The sequence below is a fragment of the Loxodonta africana genome, chromosome 4 (genome assembly GCF_030014295.1).
Source record: "Loxodonta africana isolate mLoxAfr1 chromosome 4, mLoxAfr1.hap2, whole genome shotgun sequence".
NCBI lineage: Eukaryota > Metazoa > Chordata > Mammalia > Proboscidea > Elephantidae > Loxodonta > Loxodonta africana.
The window spans coordinates 38,305,821-38,322,722 of record NC_087345.1 but is presented as its reverse complement, the minus strand read 5'-3'; the positions used below and the strand labels follow the sequence as shown (position 1 = coordinate 38,322,722).

General features: G+C 41.2%; 1 non-coding gene across 1 annotated transcript; it reads left to right on the top strand.

Annotated features, from left to right (window-relative positions):
- Positions 1-7,785: 7,785 nt before the first annotated feature.
- TRNAG-UCC (transfer RNA glycine (anticodon UCC)) lies at positions 7,786-7,856 on the top strand. The gene has a single exon. It is a non-coding gene; the product is annotated as a tRNA-Gly (tRNA).
- The last annotated feature ends 9,046 nt before the right edge of the window (positions 7,857-16,902 follow it).

Below are 16,902 nucleotides of genomic sequence, written 5' to 3'. Positions count from 1 at the left end.
AACAGACCATCAATTGCTCATATGCAAGTTCAAGCTGAAACTGAAGAAAATCAGGGCAAGTCCACGAGAGCCAAAATATGACCTTGAGCATATCCCACCTGAATTTAGAGACCATCTCAAGAATAGATTTGATGCATTGAACACTAGTGACCGAAGACCAGATGAGTTGTGGAATGACATCAAGGACAGCATCCATGAAGAAAGAAAGGTCACTGTAAAGAGAGGAAAGAAAGAAAAGACCAAGATGGATGTCAGAGGAGACTCTGAAACTTGCTCTTGAGCCTCGAGCAGCTAAAGCAAAAGGAAGAATTGATGAGGTAAAAGAAATGAACAGAAGATTTCAAAGGGCAGCTGGAGAAGACAAAGTAAAATATTATAATGACATGTGCAAAGAGCTGGAGATGGAAAACCAAAAGGGAAGAACATGCTTTGCGTTTCTCAAGCTGAAAGAACTGGAGGAAAAATTCAAGCCTCGAGTTGCAATAGTGAAGGATTCTATGGGGAAAATATTAAATGACACCAGAAGCATCAAAAGAAGATGGAAGGAATACACAGAGTCATTGTACCAAAAAGAATTAGTTGATGTTCAACCATCTCAAGAGGTGGCTTATGATCAGGAACTGATGGTACTGAAGGAAGAAGTCCAAGCTGCTCTGAAGGCATTGGCGAAAACCAAGGCTCCAGGAATTGATGGAATATCAATTGAGATGTTTCAACAAACAGATGCAGCACTGGAGGTGCTCACTCGCCTATGCCAAGAAATATGGAAGACAGCTTCCTGGCCAACTGACTGGAAGAGATCCATATTTACACCTATTCCCAAGAAAGGTGATCCAACCGAATGTGGAAATTATAGGACAATATCATTAATATCACACGCAAGCAAAATTTTGCTGAAGATCATTCAAAAACGGCTACAGCAGTATATCCACAGGGAACTGCCAGAAATTCAGGCTGGTTTCAGAAGAGGACTTGGAACCAGGGATATCTTTGCTGGTGTCAGATGGATCCTGGCTGAAAGCAGAGAATACCAGAAGGATGTTTACCTGTGTTTTATTGACTATGCAAAGGGATTCGACTGCGTGGATCATAACAAACTATGAATAACACTGCAAAGAATAGGAATTCCAGAACACTTAATTGTGCTCATGGGGAACCTGTACATAGATCAAGAGGCAGTTGTTTGGACAGAGCAAGGGGATACTGATTGGTTTAAAGTCAGGAAAGGTGTGCGTCAGGATTGTATGCTTTCACCATGCCTATTCAGTCTGCATCCTCAACAAATAATATGAGAAGCTGCACTGTATGAGGAAGAATGGGGCATCAAGATTGGAGGAAGACTCATTAAGAACCTGTGTTATGCAGATGACACCACCTTGCTTGCTGAAAATGAAGAGGACTTGAGGCACTTACTAATGAAAATCAAAGACCACAGCCTTCAGTATGGATTATACCTCAACATAAAGAAAACAAAAATCCTCACAACTGGACTAATGAGCAACACCATGATAAACGGAGAAAAGATTGAAGTTGTCAAGGATTTCATTTTACTTGGTTCCACAATCAACAGCCGTGGAAGCAGCAGTCAAGAAATCAAAAGGCACATTGCATTGGGTAAATCTGCTGCAAAGGACCTCATTAAGGTGTTGAAGAGCAAAGATGTCACCTTGAATACTCAGGTGTGCCCGACCTGAGCCATGGTATTATCAGTCGCATCATATGCATGTGAAAGCTGGACAATGAATAAGGATAGCCGAAGAAGAATTGACACCTTTGAATTGTGGTGTTGGCAAAGAATATTGAATGTACCATGGACTGCCAAAAGAATGAACAAATCTGTCTTGGAAGAAGTACAACCAGAATGCTCCTTAGAAGCAAGGATGGCGAGACTGCCTCTTACATACTTTGCACATGTTGTCAGGAGGGGTCAGTCCTTGGAGAAGGGCATCATGCTTGGCAGAGTACAGGGTCAGCGGAAAAGAGGAAGACCCTCAACAAGGTGGACTGACACAGTGGCTGCAACAATGAGCTCAAGCATAACGATTGTAAGGATGGCTCAGGACCGGGCAGTGTTTTGTTCTGTTGTGCATAGCGTCGCTATGAGTCGGAACTGACTCGACGGCACCTAACAACAAAAACAACATTCTGTATTTCGATTATTAATACACAGCTGTAGCTATTTTTTTCTCATTTTTAGTCTTGTCACATTGGCCAGTGCAGGTCCTGAAAACTTGACTCCATCCACGTCATTAAGGTCAATTCTACTTTGAGGGTGCAGTTCTTCTCCAGTCCTATTTTGAGTGCCTTCAAACCTGAGGGGTTTATCTTCTGGCACCATCTCAGTGTTCCACTGCTCTCCATAAGGTTTCCAATGATCAAGTTTTTTAGAAGTAGACTGCCAGTCCTTCTTCCTAATCTGTCTTAGTCCAGAAGCCCTGTTAAAACCTGTGCACCATGGGTAACACTGCTGGTATTTGAAGTATTGATGGCATAGCTTCTAGCATCACAGGAACAGGCAAGGCATTACTGTATGGCAAATTGATAAATGAGTCAGCATATCCCACATGTATTTTGAGACCTTCTCAAGAATAGATTTGATATATTGAACACTAATGACTGAAGACCAGACGAGTTGTGGGATGACATCGAGGACATCACACATGAAGAACGCAAAAGGTCGTTAAAAGGACAGAAAAGACTGAAATGGATATCAGAAGAGACTCTGGAACTTGCTCTTTAATGTAGAGTAGCTGAAGTGAAAGGAAGAAATGATGAAGTAAAAAAGCTGAACAGAAATTTCAAAGGGCAGCTCAAGAAGACAAACTGAAGTATTGTAATGAAATGTGCAAAGACGTGTGGTTAGAAAACCAAAAGGGAAGAATACAGTTGGCATTTCTCAAGCTGAAAGAACTGAAGAAAAAACTCAAGTCTCGAGTTGCAATTTTCAAGGGTTCTGTGGGCAAAATATTGAAAGACCTAGGAAGCATCAAAAGAAGATGGAAGGAATACAGTGTCACTGTACCAAAAAGAATTGGTTGGTGTTCAACCATTTAGGAGGTAGCAAAAGATCAAGAACTGATGATATGGATGGAGAATTTCCAAGCTGCACTGAAGGCATTGGCAAAAAACAAGGCTCAAGGAATTGACAGAATACCAATTGAGATGTTTCAACAATTAGATGTAACATTGGAATTGCTTACTCATCTATGCCAAGAAATTTGGAAGACAAGTATCTGGCCAACTCACTGGAAGAGATCCATATTTTTGCCCATTCCAAAGAAAGGTGGTCTAACGAAATGCAGAAATTATCGAATAATATCATTGATATTACATGCCAGTATAATTTTGCTGAAGGTAATTAAAAAATGGTTGCAGCAGTACATCGATAGGGAGCTGCCAGAAATTCTAGCTGAATTCAGATGAGGAAGTGTGGCAAGGGATATCATTGCTGATGTCAGATGGATCTTGGCTGAAAGCAGAGAAAACCAGAAAGATGTTTTCTTGACTATGCAAAGGTATTTGACTGTGTGGATTACAGCAAATTATGGGTAACATTGCCAAGAATGGGAATTCCCGAACACTTAATTATGCTTATGAGAAACGTGTACATACATAGACCAAGAGGCAGTTGTTCGAACAGAACAAGGGGATACTGCATGGTTTAAAATTAGGAAAGGTGAGCATCAGCAGTGTAGTCTTTCACCATACTTATTCAATCTGTATGCTGAGCAAATAATCTGAAAAGCTTGACTACATGAAGAAGAATGTGGCATCAAAATTGGAGGAAGACTCATTAACAACCTGTGATAGGCAGATGACACGATCTTGTTTGTTGAGTGTGTAAAGGACTTGAAGCACTTACTGATGGAGATCAAGGACTGTAGCCTTCAGTATGAATTACACCTCAATTTAAAGAGAACAAAAATCCTCACAAGTAGACCAATAAGCAATATCATGATAAACAGAGAAAAGATTGAAGTTGTCAAGGACTTCATTTTACTTAGATCCACAATCAACACCCGTGGAAGCAACAGTGGAGGAATCAGAGACAGTCTCTTGCATTAAACAAATCTGCTGCAAAGAACCTCTTTAAGGTGTTAAAAAGCAAAGATGTCACTTTCAGGACTATGGTCTGTCTGACCCAAGCTGTTGTATCTTCAATCATATGTATGGGAAAGCTGGACAATGAATAAGGAAGACTGAAGAAGAATCGATCACTTTGAATTATGGTGCTGATGGAGAATGTGGAATATGCCCTGGACTGCCAGCAAAACGAACATGTCTGTCTTGGAGGAAGTACAGCCAGAATGCTCCTTAGAAGAAGGGATGGTGAGACTTTGTCTCACATGGTATCAGGAGAGATCAATCACTGGAGTAGGATATCATGCTTAATAAAGTAGAGGGTCAGTGAAAAAGAGGAAGTGGCTGCAACAGTGGACTCAAACATAGCAAAGACTATGAGGTTAACCTAGGACTGAGCAGTATTTCGTTCTTTTGTACGTGGGGTCCCTGTGAGTTTGGACATACTCAACAGCACCTAACAACAATTAAAAACAAAGAAGGAAACTTTTTATTTATGGATGTAAAACAAGAACCACCTTTTTATGAAGCCTTAAATAAATGAACCAAACCCGTTGCCATTGAGTCAATTCCTGCTCATTGAAACCCTATAGGACTGAGTAGAACCGCTCCCTAAGGTTCCCAAGGAATGGTTGGTGGATTCAAACTGCTGACCTTTTGGTTTGCAGCCATAGCCCTTAACCACTACTCCACCAGGGCTCCGAATAAATGAACTAGGTCTCCATTTTTCTGTGGTTGATGATTTCCATCTGTACAGTGTTGAACCAGCATTATGTCCAGATAATGTATGATTATGCACCCTTTGATCCATCAACACTCCATTATCTGTTTATGTTAACATAACCAACCTTCATGTGGAAATAGGTGATTTGTAATTATTGATAATGCTATGAAATTGATTTTTTGTGATAATTTATCAAAATCTAACTCTAACAGTTAATGCTTATGGTTGGCTTTTTTTTTTTTAACCTTATCAAATCCCTCTTTCTTTGCTTTATTGGGACTTTCTAGTAATTGAAAATTGAAATGATTTTTGCATGAAGGTGATGCGGACAGTTCAAGGACTGAGTAATTGATTACAAATTCTATAATTGATTGCAAAATTCTATAATCCTCCATCATCTTGACAAGAGAGCGATCAATGACAAACTGATGAGAATTATAAAGCATGTGAGTAAGTGTGGAAATTAATTTATTTCCTGTGGCACTCAGGTATGTGAAGAGATTATAGAAATGTGCTGGTAGGGTAAAGGTCATGCAATTTTGCCACCACTGTCTTCTCCTTGCACCACCCATCCACAAGTCTCTGACAATGGGTAGCTGACCCCACAGCCCAAATCCTGACTACTTACCTTGTAATACTGTTCACATGTGTATTATTAAGTTTTGAATGGGAACTAGGCTTCTGAGGATTTGATAAACACACATTGGATTTCTCAGAGGTACTGTCTCATGACTATCTATACCTCTCTTCATATTCATTTGTTTTCACATTTTTATTAGCAAACTTTGTTGTACTTCATTGACAATTATGGATTATGCAATTTGGCTTCGTTACTTTATTTAAAAACGGGACTATATATTAAGTATGTACTATGCAGCCACTCTGGTCTTAGGCTTTGAATAGGATACAAAGATGAATAAGCTCTAATTGAACCTTCTAGGTAAGTTAACCTTCATACGTAACACTGTTGGGGAAATAGATCCTGTGCTCCCGTTTGGGATGACAGCTTCATTCATTCCTTACTGGGCATCCTTTTTCTGTCATCCTTACCTTCAGGGGAAACCCTGGTGGCATAGTGGTTAAATGCTACAGCTGCTAACCAAAGGGTCAGCAGTTCGAAACTGCCAGGTGCTCCTTGGAAACTCTATGGGGCAGTTCTACTCTGTCCTATAGGGTCTCTATGAGTCGGAACCAACTTGATAGCAATGGCTTTTTTTTTTTTTTAATTTTTTAAATTTTACCTTCAGGTCCTGTTCCCAGCTGTTATTGATGACTTTAATGGCTTGAGGTTCCATTGAGATGGGTCTCGTGGGCAGAGGTTTAGATCGGGGGTTTTAGGAGATAAGGTGATCTTCTGGAAATTTAAAACTTGGGTTTTTTTTTTTTTTTACTGTAAATTAAAACAAAGTTTTATTATACTTCAGATGAAGGCATACAGAGCAAACTAGTTTTTCATTAAACAATTAATACACAAATTGTTTTGTAACATTGGTTGCCAATGCCACGACATGCCAACATTCCCCCCCACTTTCAGACCTTGGGTTCCCTATTGCTTACTAGCTTTCCTGTCCCCTCCTGCCTTCTCGTCCTTGCCCCTGGGCTGGTATGCCCATTTAGCCTTGTTTTGTTTTATGGGCCTGTCTGATATTTGGATGAAGGGTGAACCTCAGGAGTGATTTCAGTACTGAGCTATAAGGGTGTCTGGGGGCTGTAATCTTGGTGTTTTTCTAGTCTCTGTCAGGCCAGTAAGTCTGGTCTTTTTTTGTGAGTTAGAATTTTGTTCTACATTTTTCTCCAGCCCTGTCCAGGACCCTGTATTGTGATCCCTGTCAGAGTAGTCAGTGGTGGTAGCCGGGTACCATCTAGTTGTGCTGGACTCAGTCTAGTGGAGGCTGTGGTAGTTGTGGTCCATTAGTAGGGGGTGTGTTTTTGATGCCATCTTTTTCTGCTTTATTTATCCTGTGCACCTTCCAGGGCTTTCTTTTCTACTAGTCTGCCCCCTTGAGGAACAGAACACAATCGAATGGTATCTCTCTTACCCTTCTTTAACACTAGTAAGCAGTCAGCTCTTCGGAAATTTCTGAGGAACACTTAGAAGATTAAAATATCCTGCCCTTCCCATCTCTTTAGGACAATTAAAGAAAGCTCATGGAGTACAGGTGGGTCTTCAATTAGAGAGAAGCCTGAGGGAAGAAGAACCCAGATGTTCTCAGAAGTTATCACCCATGAAGTCCCACAATAATCAGGTAGAATGAGCATTATCTCCATTTTTCAGTCAAGTCTGGACACATGACTAATCACCTGTAGACCTGGACTTGAACCTTGTCTGACTGCATAGCCCCTGATCCTTTCATTACCTTCCCTCCCTTTCAGTCACTGAAGACCCAAGTGAAAAGAGGAGCCTTGGGATCGTTTTCATGGCTAACATTTATTGAAGGCTTCCTAGGTACCAGGCACAATTAACCCTCATAATAATCCTACAAAATATATTTAACTGTTAGCCCATTTTACTAATGAGGACAATGAGGCACAAAGGATTCATTTATTTGCCCAAAGTTGAAGGTGGAATTCCAATCTAGGCAGTATGTCATCAGTGCCTGCTCTCTTAGGCATTGTCCTCCCCTGGGTGAAGGGAGGTATCCCATCCACACTTCTAAAGTGTTCCTGCACCCCTAGTTTTTCGGAAAGTGATGTCTTCCTGGGTCAAGAGCTTCCTCTGTAAAGTTATCAAGCAACCCCGGGATCCTGGAAGCACAGACAAGAGCAGGCTGTGGTGAGACTGGGTGCCTGGCTGTCTCTGGTTTTGCCGCAGGAACTGTCCAGGCACCCAGATGCTTGATGGCAGTTTCTCCTAGGACGCCAATGTTAAAGCCAGAAGGTGGAGCTGACTACATAATTTGTGGGACTCAGTGCAAAATAAAAACGTGAGTCCTCTATTTTAAAAAGGCAAGAAAAAATGTGCCAGTGAAGTACTAAGAGGGGCATTGGTGGTTCAGTGGTAGAATTCTTGCCTTCCATCCTGGAGACCTGGGTTCAATTCCCGGCCAATGCACCTCGTGCGCAGTTGCCACCTGCTTGTCAGTGGAGTTTTGTGTGTTGCTATGTTGCTGAACAGGTGTCAGTGGAGCTTTCAGACTAAGACAGACTAGGAAGAAAGGCCTGATGATCTGCTACTGAAAATCAGCCAATGAAAACCCCTTGGATCACTATGGTCTTATCCCTTTGTGGGTGGGGTTGCCATGAGTCAGGGGCCAACTTGATGGCAGCTAATAACAACAATGACGAATGTATTCAAATAGAAAGACTTTTCCTTTCTTTTACAAATGTCTCTCTCTCTCAACTTGTCATGAAGAAAAATTAAAAAATTTAAATTATTAGCATATACTTTACCATTTATCTTTAGACCATGCAATGCCAGTCCCCCACTCTAGTAATGAGGAGATCCTGCCAGCCTTCTCTTTCATTTCAAAAGCCTCCTGGCATGATGAATGTGATTAATGCCACTGAATTGTACATATAAACAATGTCAAAATGGCAAATGCTTTGTTATATATGTTTTTACTACAATTAAAAAAGAGCCTCCTGGAAAACATGATTCAATTTTTTTGTTGTGTTTTTCTAAGCATGTACGTGGAGAATGGGGGACAGGGTGTTGGGGTGAAATCATACACTGTTACTTGGAGAGTTTGGGGCACTTTAAGACAAGGTTGGAGACCAAATTAAAGGAATAGTTGAATCAAAAAAAGGTTCATCGGAATAGGCACTAGGTCTTATTCATGCAATCAAGGAGAAAAGGTATTTGGAGGGAGTTGCTATTGAACAATTCAAATCTGGAAGGTTGATGTGATTCTGCTGTTATTAAAATACAGGGTGTGCTTTTTATAGGTCAACAAATTTACTTCTATGCAAATCATGTATAGCTCTACAAAACTCATTGTTCAGACTATATCAGAAGAAATCCTCCTTCCTTTACCTGTGTCCCAGGGGAAAGGATGGATATTCACAAAGGCTTATGAGCATGAATTAAAGCTCAGGTCTTTTCCCGGAGGACCAGACAGCCTGGAATTAGCCCTGCATTTACGAATAATGCAGAGAGATGCGGGGGGCGGGGGAAGGGCAGCTTGATGGGTGGATCTCTCCCTAGCCACACTCCACCATGCTCTCCTTTACTTAACCCAGACCTGGGTTTGTTTACTAGCAAATTAATTAGCCTTTAAGCTTTAGTGTCCTCATCTGCAAAGGAGGATAATAATAATTCTGACTTCATCGAACTGTTGTGACTATTAAAAGAGATAATGCATTTTAAGTGCCTAGCATATAGGAAGCACTTGATAAACGCTAGCTCTTCTTCTTATTAGTGTCTACGCTCTCTGAATTCTTAAGAGGCTTGTCGTTGAGTGACTCATAATTTAGCACCTAATTGCGACTGTCTCATACAGTTTGCTACTGTTTCGAAGATGTTAATCTTACCTTTTTTATGCATTGTAGAACTTGCAAGGAGACACTGTCTTAGGAATTACGTCTAAACCTGCTGCTTTACAGAGTACAAAATGTGCCCACAGATACTCTTTTATATATCTTTTGAATCCCCCACTTGCCTAGCCCCCCAGCTGGATATGGACGAGCTCTCTGCAATCTGTGTTCTCTGATTGATGGTTGTTGGGCATGGAACTGTGTTCTCCCAAAATATGTATTGGAACCCTAACCCCTATATTTGTGGGTGTAATCCTGTATGAAAATAGGATTTTCTTTGTTATACTGGAGTCTGTTGGCTGCTAACTGAAAGGCTAGAGGTTCAAGTCCACCCAGAGACGCCTTGGAAGAAAATTTTGGAGCTACTTTGGAAAAATCAGCTATTGAAAACCTTACGGAGCACAGTTCTACTTTGACACAAGTGGGGGGCCGCCATGAGTTGGAATTCACTTGACCGCAACTGGAGTTTTTTGTTACATTAATGAGGCCATATCAGTATAGGATGTGTCCTAAACTTAATTCCTTCTGAGTTATAAAAAGAACAAATTAGACACAGAGGTAAGCACACATAGGGGAAGACAGATGCCATGTGAGGATTGCTGAGGAACCAAGGAGTGCCTGGGGGTGCTGACAAGGAAGCGATTGACATGGCTGAGACCCTTAACTCTTAGCCTGCAGAACTTTGAGAAAACAAATGTCTGTTCTTTAAACTCACCCACTTGTGGTATTTGTGCTACAGCAGCACTAGGAAACTAAGACAATGGCTTTGTCAGAAAGGTGACTATCACAAGAAGTTACTTCAATGATTGTGAATCACAGTATTTCACTTTGAGGAAAGAACATCATGCATTATCAACAGCCTAAAGAAACTTTCTCACCTTGTGAATTTTTAGTCTGCTAGATTAAATACAAAATGATTATTAATCCCCTTTCATGGGCGAACTGTGGTCAAGCTAAAAAGTACCTATGGTGTGCTGTTCTTTTCTGAAGAGGGAAACGGTACTGTAATAGTACAGTGGAATGCATTGCTAGGCAACAGAACCGGGTCTAGACTGCATGCGAGTAAAAAAATCTCCTTTGTTCAGCATGCTGAAGAACTATTAAATGGAAAATGCTTAATAGAATCTTACCTGCAATAGTAACACTCATTATTTTTCAAAGCACTAATCGGCAGTTGATAATTTTCATAGAAGTCTCTGAAAATAGGTAGCAATTCTGCTTTCTACTTAAAACAATTCAACAGGGACGGTTTGGATATTCATTGACAGGGGAGGCACGGATCTGATATCTGGATTTCAAATCACCAGTCCCTGTGTTATAGGTTTAATCCAGGACTATACAAATATATCTCAAGTAATTTCAATACTCGTTAATTTTGGTGGAAATACATTTATTGGCATAATTTAATGCAGTGATGCACAAAGTGTGAACCCTGCACTGGCATCACCTTGGAACTTGTTAGAAATGCAAATGCCTGTGCTCCAACCCTGGTGGCGTAGTGGTTAAGTGCTATGACTGCTAGCCAAGAGGTTGGCAGTTCGAATCCGCCAGGCGCTCCTGGGAAACTCTATGGGGGCAGTTCTACTCTGTCCTATAGGGTCACTGTGAATCGGAATCAACTTGACGGCAGTGGGTTTGGTTTTTTGGTTTTGACTCCAGACCTCCTTAATCAGAAACTCTAGGGATGGAACCTAGCATTTTATACTTTCACAAGCCTTCCAGGTGATTCTTATACATTTTAAAGTTTGAAAACCGTGGACTTAGAGGATCTAGATCTACATCACTGTGTGAAACACAGTAAAAAAAATAAATAAATAAAAAGACCAAAAACAGTCAAGTCCATTTTGGCAGTAGTGGATCATTTTGAACCACTGTGAATCTGTTGAACCATTTGGAACTAGGGAAGAAATTTGTAGTTGTAACCACAGGGAAAATAACAAAATCAATGAGGGAGACTCTTCAAGATAGCATTCACTTACTTCTTGCTAAAATTGGAAGCATCTTTAAAACAGCTTCCACTTGCTGTCATATAATAAAAAGAAGGCATTACTTAATATAGGAATCCCTGGGTGGTGCAAATGATTAAGTTCTAGACTATTAACTGAAAGTTTGATGGTTCAAATCCACCCAGAGGCACCTTGGAAGACAGGCTGGGTGATCTGCTTCCAAAATGTCAAAGCCTTGAAAACTCTATGGAGCAGTTCTACTCTGCATGCATGGGGTCACTATGAGTTGGAATAGACTCAATGGCAACTAACAACAGCAATTTTATGTGGTCATTTATCATCAAGTATTCATTGTTTAACTACTATGGGCCAGGTATCATGGTAGGTGGTTGACTAACTGTGAATAAATATGCGATATTTTTCATAGTCAGCAGTAATAAAGTTATACAGAATTGGAGGAGAGAGACATTTGCTGAAGTTTGGAAATTATACAGATCAGAGCAATAGCAAATAGGAACATAAATAGTTAAAGCTATATGTGTGCGCAATGGTTAATGAAGACTTTGTGTCTGGTACAGATTAAAGATGGTCACAAATTCTTTGACATTCCTCCCATTGAGAGATGGGGTCTATTTCCTTTCTCCATGGGTTTGGCTCTGACTGGTTTAACCAATAGACTGTAGTAGAAAAAACCTGTAATGGGTTGAATAGTGTTGAAATTCATGTCCTTTTTTTTTTTTTTTTTCCCTGCAGGTTCCAGATTAAACTAAATGTGTCATGTGTAATTAAGAGAAGTTACCTTAAGTGAATGGATGCTTACTGTTATTTTTTCTGGTGCCCAGAGTAACTGCTGAAATATTGCATGGTACAGTTCTCCATGTAGAGCTGTCACTTGGGTTGACGGCCTTTTAGTATCCTTATCCTCTGGACGCTATATGCCAGTGGCTCTTCTAGTCATTGTGACAACCAAAAATATCTGAACACATTTCCAAATGGCAGTGCCTCCTACTGAGAACCACTGGAATAAAACAAAATACTCGCCGAGGGTGTCCATAGACAGGGCCTTTCCTTTTTGGGTGTTATCTTAGTTCCAAGTGAGTGGCTTTAAAGAACAGAAATTTACTTTCTCACCAGTTTGGAGGCTAGGTCCCTGGGTGGTTCAAATGGTTTACATGCAACTACTAACTTAAAAAGTTGATGATTCAAGTCTTCCCAGTGATGCTGCAGAAGAAAGCCCTGGCAATCTTATTCCATAAAGATTGTAGCCAAGAAAACCACATGGAGTTGCCATGAGTTAGGATTGACTTGATGGCAATAGGTTTGGTTTTACACACCCAATTTTTTTTTTTTTATTTGCATAGTAAACTGACCAATCCCTGCAAGATGAACAAAATAAACCAATCCCAAGGCAGGCTGTGGCTCAACCAATCATTTCTGAAAGAATTATAAACTCAAGGCCAGAGAGGTCACATAGGAAAGAAACCTACTGCACTGCAAAGTCCCAAAACAGGGTATCAGCTCCAAGGGAGGATCCTTGCTTGTTCTGTAGCCCTGGGAGTTCCTTCGTGTCTATCTTTCCTCTGTGTCTCTGTGTCTATTCTGCTCTTTTTATAACTCAGAAGTGATTAGGTTTAGGACCCACCCTACTCTGGTATGATCCCATTAACAAAACAAAAGAAAACCCATGTTTCCGAACACGGTCATTGTAAAAATGGTGTGGTGGTGGCGTCTGACCTCCTCTAACTTCAAAAGGGGAAAGGAGAATCAAGATCAATGGCCCAAGGCTGATTCCTATGAGGTGGAGGTCAGACATGCCTCCTCTCTCCACCATCTTTGCTAATTCTGACACCAACCGTCCCTCCCGTGGCACTCTTTACTTCTCTACTGGGTTTGATAGTTCATTGCAGTGGCCACACAGAACTCACAGACAATACTTATGATTATGGGGTTCATTAGGGAAGTAACAGGGTTACAATTCAGGTTCAGGAATGCTCAGGATATAGTTCTTCCATCAGGACAGCCTTTTCCCAGCCTTGCTGCAGGCACGCCTCTCTCTGGCCCTGGACCTCTGACCTGATCAGGCAAGTGTTACAAAGCTCTTTTAGCTCTGCTGATAAGTGCCCAGAGGCACCCCACTCTGCCGGTAAGCTTCAGACCAAAGGCACTGAACATTTTCAATCCATGAACCCAGAAGCCTATTGTGCCGTATTGCCAGTCTGCTGCTAGCCTCTCCTGCTGCCGCTTCTCTGCCACTGCCTGTCGCTGTCTTCTGTATCACAGCTGTCTTTGTTTCTTGGTCTCCTGGCTCCAGGAGCTTCTGAGTGCACGGATCCCAGGTCCAAAGGACATACTCCATTCTTGGGTTTCCTTCCTTGGTGGTGGTGCGATCCTCTCCTTCCTGCTTCTGGGATGGCTCATTTCAAGCCCAGAGGGATGGCAAAACTGACCAGTCCCCTTCGTGGTCCACAATTACCCTATTTGCACAGTCCCAACCAATCACTTGGGTGGGAGTTACAAGACTGTGGCGAGAAAGGCCACACAAAAGCAATCCATCATACTGCAGGCCACCCCCTGGCTTTTCTAGCCATGGTTCTTTCATACTTGGAGGACAACTTCCCTCTCTCAATCATTTTACCAGCCCAAAAGAGTCATTAACAGTTGGCCCTATAGTAGGGCAAAGTCCTAAGGATGAGGTCACTCAGGTACCAGCCATTTAGGTCTGCTGCAGGTGTCCATCTGATCTGGTCAGGTTCTCCAATAGTCATCTTGGCTTCACCCTTCCTGGCCAGTTTGGGTTCGGCCACTGAGACCAGCAGTGCCTTCCCCTTAGTCTACTCTTTCACAGTTACTCCTTCTACAATTACCATTTTTACTATGACAGTTAACCCTGTTAAGAGTCATCATAACTGAGTCATATAATACTATCAGCATCTCCCCTACCCTCTCTTCCCCAGACCCATCAGGAAAAAAAGGAATCTATTCCAGGGGGGATCCTCCGTTTATGCCCCATTTTGAGTGTAAGCACACCCATGAAAGCATGTAAGCCAGTCACTTCATGCCTTTATCTCCCCTCATTTAGGTAGCCAGTGTTTAAATTACTCATCTCTATTAAACCATGGACAACATTACGAAGAATGGGAATTCCAGAACACTTAATTGTGCTCATGTACATAGATCAAGAGGCAGCCGTTTGAACAAAACAAGGGGATACTGCATGGGTTAAAGTCAGGAAAGGTGTACGTCAGGGTTGTATCCTTTCACCATACCTATTCAATCTGTTTGCTGAGCAACTAATCTAAGAAGCTGGACTATATAAAGAAGAACAGGGCATCAGGATTGGAGCAAAACTCATTAATAACTTGTGTTATGCAGATGGCACAACCTTGCTTGCTGAAAGTGAAGAGGACTTGAAGCACTTACTAAAATCAAAGACCACAGCCTTCAGTGTAGATTGTATCTCAGCATAAAGAAAACAAAAATCCTCACAACTGGACCAATAAGCAACATCATGATAAACAGAGAAAAGATTGAAGTTGACAAGGATTTTATTTTACTTGGATCCATAATCAACACCCATGGAAGCGGCAGTCAAGAAATCAAAAGACGCATTGCACTGGGAAAATCTGCTGCAATACACCTCTTTAGTGTTGAAAAGCAAAGATGTCACCTTGAAGACTAAGGTGTGGCTTACCCAAGCCATGGAGTTTTCAGTTGTCTCATATGCATGTGAAAGCTGGACAATGGATAAGGAAGACAGAAGAATTGACATCTTTGAACTGTGGCGTTGATGAAGAGTACTGAATATACCACGAACTGCCAAAAGAACAAACAGGTCTGTCTTGGAAGAAGTACAGCCAGAATGCTCCTTAGAAGCAAGGATGGTGAAACTATGTCCTATCAGGAGGGGTCAGTCCCTGGAGAAGGACATCATGTTTGGTAAAGTAGAGGGCCAACTGAAAAAAAGGAAGACCCTCAACAAGATGGATTGACATAGTGGCTGCAACCATGGGCTTAAGCATAACAAGGATTGTGATGATGGTGCGGGACCCGACAGTGTTTTGTTCTGTTGTACATAGGGTTGCTGTGAGTTGGAACTGACTAGACAGCATCTAACAAAAACAACAACATGAAACCAGTACTCTTAGTAGACAAGCATATTCCTTGGTCTTGAAGAATTTTCTGGTCAGTTGGAATTATGAGCATCTGCATTCAGTCCAGAGCAACCCATCAAATCACAGAAATCTTTACCAGCTCACCTTGTCAAACATCTTTACCTTCATTCTGGTGGGTTCTGGTCAGCTCATTCCTAGCCATCCAAACTAGGTCCCAATGGGTAGCAGCCTTAGGCTCGAGAGTGCATACGCACCTCCTGGCAGTCATATTTACAGGTACAGGGGTAAGATTTCAACACATATTTTTTTGGGGGGGATACAATTTAATGAATAACAGGTGTGCTATATATTACAGTTGTAGCTCTGACAGTTTTTTAAGAGATCATTTATCAAGAATATGTAGTAATTTTTTTTGTGCATGCTTTTCCCGGAGACATTAAGGTGAAATAATGTCCATTGCTTATTACATGGGAGATTGGTAACTTCAAAATCTTAAATAAAATTAAATATAAAGCTTAGAAAAAATATGTGCATATGAATGTCATAAAGTTGGCGTCATTTTGGAAGTTTGAAATCATGTGTATTAACTCAGGAAAAATGACTGCAAAGACTGCAATTGATGCACAGTTAAATATTGAGAATTAAATTTGGCAAAGGATGTAATTGCATTCTGTCAGCTAGTAGCCCTGCAGCCACAACAAGCCACTTCACCTCTCTGTGCTTCATTTTTCATTACCATGAAATAAGGGATAATTGCTAAGCTCCTTTCCAGCTCTGGTATTCTGTGATTTCATGATCTGCACAGTCTGTGTCATGTTTCATATTTTTTCAGAGATTTAATGTACATTAACTCGCAAGAACCTAGCCCTTCCTTACAGTAATAGAAATTTTAGTTAAGTATTACCTTTGGCCCCCATGTGTCTGTCAGAGCGTCATACTGTGGGGGCTTGTGTGTTGCGGTGATGCCGGAAGCTATGCCACCAGTATTCAGATACTAACAGGGTCACCCACGGAGGACAGGTTTCAGCTGAACTTCCAGACTAAGACAGACAAGAAAGAAAGACCTGGCAGTCTACTTCTGAAAATAATTAGCCAGTGAAAACCTTATGATAGCAGCGGAACATTGTGTGATAGACTGCCAGAAGATGAGTCCCCCAGGTTGGAAGGCACTCAAAAGACGACTGGGGAAGAGATGCCTCCACAAAGTAGAGTCAGCCTTAATGACATGAATGGAATAAGGCTTCCTGGACTCTCATTTGCTGATGCAGCGTGACTCAAAATGAGAAGAACCAGTTGCAAACATCCATTAATAATCAGAACGTGGGATGTATGAAGTATGAATCTAGGAATATTGGGAATTGTCAAAAATGAAATGGAATGCATAAACATCGATATCCTAGGCATTAGTGAACTGAGATGGACTGGCATTGGCCATTTTGAACAGGACAATTATATAGTCTACTATGCCGGGAATGACAACTTGAAGAGGAATGGCGTTGCATTCATCATTAAAAAGAATATTTCAAAATCTGTCCTGAAGTACAATGCTGTCAGTGATAGGATAATA